The sequence below is a fragment of the Monodon monoceros genome, unplaced genomic scaffold (genome assembly GCF_005190385.1).
Source record: "Monodon monoceros isolate NGI ecotype Baffin Bay Population unplaced genomic scaffold, NGI_Narwhal_1 Super_Scaffold_16, whole genome shotgun sequence".
NCBI classification, from domain to species: domain Eukaryota; kingdom Metazoa; phylum Chordata; class Mammalia; order Artiodactyla; family Monodontidae; genus Monodon; species Monodon monoceros.
The window spans coordinates 29,223,011-29,231,204 of NW_021703772.1; positions in this window are offsets into that span (position 1 = coordinate 29,223,011).

Sequence of the window (8,194 nt, forward strand, 5' to 3'; positions counted from 1 at the left end):
TTTTTTAAAATTACTTTTTAATTTTTTTTTTTTTTTTTTTTTTTTTTGCGGTATGCAGGTCTGTCACTGTCGCGGCCTCTTCCGTGTGGAAACAGGCTCCGGACACGCAGGCTCAGTGGCCATGGCTCACGGGTGCAGCTGCTCCGTTGCATGCAGGATCTCCCAGACCAGGGCACGAACCCGTGTCCCCTGCATGGGCAGGTGGACTGTCAACCACTGTGCCACCAGGGAAGCCCACTCTTTAATTTTTAATAATTTTTTTATTTTTAATTTTAATACCGTTTTATTTTATTTTTTCATTCTTTCTTTTTTTCTCCCTTTTCTTCTGAGCCATGTGCCTGACAGGGTTTTGGTACTCTGGCTGGGTGTCAGGCTGTGCCTCTGAGATGGGAGAGACAAGATCAGGACATTAGTTCACCAGAGACCTCCCAACTCCACATAATATCAAACAGCGAAAGCTCTCCCAGAGACGTCCATCTCAACGCTAAGACCCAGCTCCACTCAATGAACAGCAAGCTACAGTGCTACACCCCTATGCCAAACAACTAGCAAGACAGGAACACAGACCCACCCATCAGCACACAGGCTGCTTAAAATCATAATAAGGTCAAAGACACCCCAAAACACACCACTGGATGCAGTTCTGCCCACCAGAAAGACAAGATACAGCCTTATCCACCAGAACACAGGCACCAGTCCCCTCCACCAGGAAGCATACACAACCCACTGAACCAATCTTAGCCACTGGGGGCAGACATCAAAAACAATGGGAACTATGAACCTGTAACCTGTGAAAAGGAGATCCCTAACACAGTAAGTTAAGCAAAATGAGAAGACAGAGAAACACACAGCAGATGAAGGAGCAAGGCAAAAACCCATCAGACCAAACAAATGAAGAGGAAATAGGCAGTGTATCTGAAAAAGAATTCAGAGTAATGATGGTAAAGATGATCCAAAATCTTGGAAATAGAATGGAGAAAGTACAAGAAACGTTTAACAAGCACCTAGAAGAACTAAAGAGCAAACAAACAATGATGAACAACACAATAAATGAAATTAAAACTTCTCTAGAAGGAATCAGTAGCAGAATAACTCAGGCAGAAGAACGGATAAGTGACCTGGAAGATAAAATAGTGGAAATAACTACCGCAGAGAAGAAAAAAGAATGAAAAGAATTGAGGACAGTCTCAGAGACCTCTGGGACAACATTCAATGCACCAACATCCAAAGTACAGGGGTCGCAGAAGAAGAAGAGAAAAAGAAAGGGACTGAGAAAATATTTAAAGAGATTATAGTTGAAAACTTCCCTACTATGGGAAAGGAAATAGTTAATCAAGTCCAGGAAGCACAGAGAGTCCCATACACGATAAATCCAAGGGGAAACATGCCAAGACACATATTAATCAAACTATCAAAAATTAAATACAAAGAAAAAATATTAAAAGCAGCAAGGGAAAAGCAACAATTAACGTACAAGGGAATCCCCATAAGGTTAACAGCTGATCTTTCAGCAGAAACTCTGCAAACCAGACAGGAGTGGCAGGACATATTTAGAGTGATGAAAGGGAAAAACCTACAACCAAGATTACTCTACCCAGCAAGGATCACATTCAGATTCAATGGAGAAATTAAAACCTTTACAGAGAAGCAAATATTAAGAGAATTCAGCACCTCCAAACCAGCTTTACAACAAATGCTAAAGGAACTTCTCTAGGCAGGAAACACAAGAGAAGGAAAGGACCTACAATAACAAAACCAAAACAATTAAGAAAATGGTAATAGGAACATATGTATCAATAACTACCTTAAATGTAAATGGGTTAAATGCTCCAACCAAAAACACAGACTGGTTGAATAGATACAAATCAAGACCCATATATATGCTGTCTACAAGAGACCCACTTCAGACCTAGGGACACATACAGACTGAAAGTGAGGGGATGGAAAATGATATTCCATGTAAATGGAAATCAAAAGAAAGCTGAAGTAGCAATTTTCATATCACACAAAATACACTTTAAAACTATTACAAGAGAATAAGAAGGACACTACATAATGATCAAGGGATCAATCCAAGAAGAAGATATAACAATTGTAAATATTTATGCACCCAACAGAGGAGCACAATACATAAGGCAAACACAAACAGCCATAAAAGGGGAAATCGACAGTAACACAATCAGATTAGGGATTTTAACACCCCACTTTCACCAATGGACAGATCATCCAAAATGAAAATAAATAAGGAAACACAAGCTTTAAATGATACTTAAACAACCTGGACTTAATTGATATTTATAGGACATTCCATCCAAAAACAACAGAATACACTTTCTTCTCAAGTGCTCATGGAATATTCTCCAGGATCGATCATACCCTGGGTTATAAATCAAGCCTTGGTAAATTTAAGAAAATTGTAATTGTATCAAGCATCTTTTCCGACTACAACACTCGAAGACAAGATATCAATTACAGGAAAAATTCTGTAAAAAGTACAAACACATGGAGGCTAAACCATACACTACTAAATAACGAAGAGATCACTGAAGAAGTCAAAGAGGAAATCAAAAAATACCTAGAAACAAATGACAATGAAAACACGACGACCCAAAACCTATGGGATGCAGCAAAAGCAGTTCTAAGAGGGAAGTTTATAGCAATACAATCCTACCTCAAGAAACAAGAAACATCTCAAATAAACAACCTAACCTTACAACTAAAGCAATTAGAGAAAGAAGAACAAAAAACCCCCAAAGTTAGCAGAAGGAAAGAAATCATAAAGATCAGATCAGAAATAAATGAAAAAGAAATGAGGGAAACAATAGCAAAGATCAATAAAACTAAAAGCTGGTTCTTTGAGAAGATAAACAAAATTGATAAACCATTAGGCAGACTCATCAAGAAAAAAAGGGAGAAGACTCAAGTCAATAGAATTAGAAATGAAAAAGAAGTAATAACTGACAGTGCAGAAATACAAAGGATCATGAGAGATTACTACAAGCAACTCTATGCCAATAAAGTGGACAAGCTGGAAGAAATGGACAAATTCTTAGAAAAGCACAACTTTCCAAGACTGAACCAGGAAGAAATAGAAAATATAAACAGAACAATTAGAAGCACTGAAATTGAGACTCTGATTAAAAATCTTCCAACAAACAAAAGCCCAGGACCAGATGGCTTCACAGTCAAATTCTATCAAACATTTAGAGACGAGCTAATACTTATCCTTCTCAAACTCTTCCAAAATATAGCAGAGGGAGGAACACTCCCAAATGCATTCTACGAGGACACCATCACCCTGATACCAAAACCAGACAAAGATGTAACAAAGAAAGAAAACTATAGGCCAATATCACTGATGAACACAGATGAAAAATCCTCAACCAAATACTAGCAAACAGAATCCAACAGCACATTAAAAGCATCATACACCATGGTCATGTGGGGTTTTTCCCAGGAATGCAAGGATTCTTCAAAATACATAAATCAATCAATGTGATAAACCACATTAACAAATTGAAGGAGAAAAGCCATATGACCATCTCAATAGATGCAGAAAAAGCTTTTGACAAAATTCAACACCGATTTATTATAAAAACCCTCGAGAAAGTAGGCATAGAGGGAACTTTCCTCAACATAATAAAGACCATATATGACAAACCCAGAGCCAACATCATTCTCAATGGTAAAAAAATGAAAGCATTTCCACTAAGATCAGAAACAAGACAAGGTTGTTCACTCCCACCACTATTATTCAACATAGATTTGGAAGTTTTAGCCACAGCCATCAGAGAAGAAAAAGAAATAAAAGGAATCCAAATCAGAAAAGAAGAAATAAAGCTGTCACTGTTTGCAGATGACATGATACCATACATAGAGAATCCTAAAGATGTTACCAGAAAACTACTAGAGCTAATCAATAAATTTGGTAAAGTAGCAGGATACAAAGTTAATTCACAGAAATCTCTTGCATTCCTATAAACTAATGATGAAAAATCTGAAAGAGAAATTAAGGAAACACTCCCATTTACCATTGCAACAAAAAGAATAAAATACCTAGGAATAAACCTACTAAAGGAGACAAAAGACCTGTATGAAGAAAACTATACCATGTTCTTGGATTGCAAGAATCAACATTGTGAAAATGACTCTACTACCCAAAGCAATCTACAGATTCAATGCAATCCCTATCAAACTACCAATAGCATTTTTCACAGACCTAGAACAAAAAATTTCACAATTTGTAGGGAACCACCAAAGAGCCCAAATAGCCACAGAAATCTTGAGAAAGAAAAACGGAGATGGAGAAATCAGGCTCCCTGACTTCAGACTATATTACAAAGCTACAGTAATCAAGACAGTATGGTACTGGCACGTAAACAGAAATTAGATCAATGGAACAGGATAGAAAGCCCAGAGATAAACCCACGCACATATGGTCACCTTATTTTTGATGAAGGAGGTGAGAATATATAATGGAGAAAAGACAGCCTCTTCAATAAGTGGTGCTGGGTAAACTGGACAGCTACATGTAAAAGAATGAAATTAGAACACTCCTAACACCATACACAAAAATAAACTCAAAATGGATTAAGGATCTAAATGTAAGGCCAGACACTATAAAACTCTTAGAGGAAAACATAGGCAGAATGCTCTATGACATAAATCACAGCAAGATCCTTTTTGACCCACCTCCTAGAGAAATGGAAATAAAACCAAAAATAAACAAATGAGACCTAATGAAACTTAAAAACTTTTGCACAGCAAGGGAAACCTTAAACAAGATGAAAGACAACCCTCAGAATGGGAGAAAATATTTGCAAACCTAGCAACTGACAAAGGATTAATCTCCAAAATTTACAAGCAGCTCATGCAGCTCAATATGAACAACAAAAAAAAAGAATCCAATCCAAAAATGGGCAGAAAACCTAAACAGACATTTGTCCAAAGAAGATATACAGATCGCCAACAAACATATGAAAGGATGCTGAACATCACTAATCTTTAGAGAAATGCAAATCAAAACTGCAGTGAGATATCACCTCACACCCATCAGAATGGCCATCATCAAAAAATCTGCAAACAATAAATGCTGGAGAGGGTGTGGAGAAAAGGGAACCCTCTTGCACTGTTTGTGGGAATGTAAATTGATACAGCCACTGTGGAGAACAGTATGGAGGGTCCTTAAAAAACTAAAAATAGAACTACTATACGATCCAGCAATCTCACTATTGGGCATATACCCTGTTAAACCCATAGTTCAAAAAGTGTCATGTACCACAATATTCATTGTACCACTATTTACAATAGCCAGGACATGGAAGCAACCTAGGTGTCCATCGACAGATGAATGGATAAAGAAGATGTGGCACATATATACAATGGAATATTACTCAGCCATAAAAAGCAATGAAATTGAGTTATTTGTAGTGAGGAGGATGGACCTCGTGTCTGTCATACAGAGTGAAGTAAGTCAGAAAGAGAAAAACAAATACCGTATGCTAACACATATATATGGAAACAGCAACAACAAAAATTGGTCTAAAGAACCTAGGGGCAGGAGAGGAATAAAGATGCAGACGTAAAGAATGGACTTGAGGACACAAGGTGGGGGAAGGGCAAACTGGGAGGAAGTGAGAGAGTGGCATGGACATATATACACTACCAAATATAAAATCGATAGCTAGTGGGAAGTAGCCACATAGCACAGGGAGATCAGCTTGGTGCTTTGTGACCCCCTAGAGGGATGGGATAGGGAGGGTGGGAGGGAGACGCAAGAGGGAGGAGATATGGGGATATATGTATCCTGATGTATGGCTGATTCACTTTGTTATAAAGCAGAAATTAACATAACATTGTAGAGAAATTATACTCCAATAAAGTTGTCAAAAAAATAAAAAGATAATAAATAAATAAAAATAGTAATTGCATGCAGTATCTACACACTGTTGCTTTTTTCCATTAATACTGTATTTTAGGGATCATTTCAAAACAACAAATAAAGAGCATGTTCATTCTTTTTTTGTGAGGGGGCTGTAGAATATTCCATTGCATCACTGTACCCCAAATTATTTAACTAATCCCACATTGCTGGATTTGGGGTAATTTTCAATTTTTTATGATTGTAAGTGGAACCAGATTTTCTTTAATGCAAGTTTCCACTGAGGCATCAAGATGTTACATTCTAAAGTGCATATAACTGAGCATATAATAAAAGAGCATATAATTTCTAAAGCAGATGAAAAGACAGTTTTGTGACCTTAAGCTTCTCACCAATAGAGAGGATATAAAGGGTTTGGGATTTTGAGATTAGGAATCATTTTGGAGACTGTAGTCGTGGGTTATGAGTCCTATGGGGGTCTCCTGGGAACCCTTACTCTTCATTTCATGTCAAAGGAAGAGATGATTCAAGATGATTGCCCACGGCTTCCCTGGTGGCGCAGTGGTTGAGAGTCCGCCTGCCGGTACAGGGGACACGGGTTCGTGCCCCCGTCTGGGAAGATCCCACATGCTGCAGAGCGGCTGGGCCCGTGAGCCATGGCTGCTGAGCCTGCGCGTCCGGAGCCTGTGCTCCGCAACGGGAGAGGCCACAACACTGAGAGGCCCGCGTACCGAAAAAAAAAAAAAAAAAGATGATTGCCCAGAGAGTTTCATATGTGGTCATGTAGTCCACCTAGAAAACCTAAAGAATAAGAAATGTACATCTAGCTGCTTAGACGGTAAACAAAGAGATGGCTACAGGGGAGCCTGTACTCCTTGAGTTGGGAAAAGGATGTGTGGTTCCTCCAGACTGGATGAGGATCCCAAGCAAGGACAATGTGAAACGTCTTAGGTTTTGCTCAAGAGGAATGCGTGAAAATCCCAGCAGAACTGAAGCCAAAGTTCATAAGGGCTGAGGAGAGCATAAAAGACCAGTTGGAATAGAGATGGATTACCTTCATGGAAGGGTTGGTCAGGTGAGAGATTCCCTGGTCATGAGAGAGATGGACACAGGTCTCCAAGAATCCACAAAAGATATCAGAGAAGAGTGAGTTTAAAAAGTCTACCACAGTCAGAAGTAATATTGGTCCAGTGAGGCATTTCTGCTACCTCACTCTTCTCTCACCCCACTCTTCCCACTTTGAAGGGGTCTGAAAGAAGATTAGTAAGAAAGGAGGAAGGTCAGAGAATGCCAGTGATGCCGTTATGCCCCATCACCCACCTCTCTAGCCTGCAGTGATCCAGAACTGAGAAATGGGAGAAACTTAAAATTTTAAGTATTTCTTATTCTATTGGAATGAACATTTGAATTGCTCACTATAAGACCTTTTTATTAACCAAAAGTGATCATAAAAGTCACAGGGCTCATACTAACTTTCATGGAGGGACTGAGTTCCACAAATAAATTTTAAAATACAGTGGATGACTTCCATTTCTTATAAGAAATCTGTAAGAAGTCAGGAGAAACTGTTACTTTCATCCTAGCAACAAGAACACTCCAGAGAAGTTACTAAATCATATTTGTGGGTGTTTTCTTCTTAATCTGTCAGAGCTAAGGACACACAGAAATCTAAATGAATTAAGTTCCAGAAAGTGACAGCCCTTCCTAGGAGAAAAGAGAGCCATGGCTGTGTTTATCCCTGGCAGAGTGGTGAAAGAGGGAAAATCTGATATATGCAGGGGTAAGGAAAAACCAGGTAAAATCTAAACAAGCTTTTAATGGCCATGTGTAGACTGACATAGTGGATTTGAAACCCAAGGGTCCCACAGAACAAGTCTGCACTAATTTAGCAACTCTTTCCCTCAGTCCTTCACTAAGTTCCTGGGGTTAGTATTCAGAAGGCTGGGAATAGGGCAGGAGAATTGAAAGAAATCACCTCTGAGGAGCCATAGGGAAGAATGAGGAGCAGCTGAAATGGTAAACATGTTGAGATTGTTCTATCAATTAATATATATATATATATATATATATATACACACACACACACACACACACACACACATATATATCCATACATTACTATTGACTGTCTAAAGCAAAAATAATAACAATGTATTTTGGGACTTAGAGCATTTGTAAAAGTAAAATTTATAGCCATAAGAACACAAAGGATTGGGGGGGGATAAGCGTCTTTATACCATCATAGGGTTCTTTACCCTGTGTATGATATAATTTAAATATTGTTTGAAGATAGACTATGTTAAGTTAAAGATG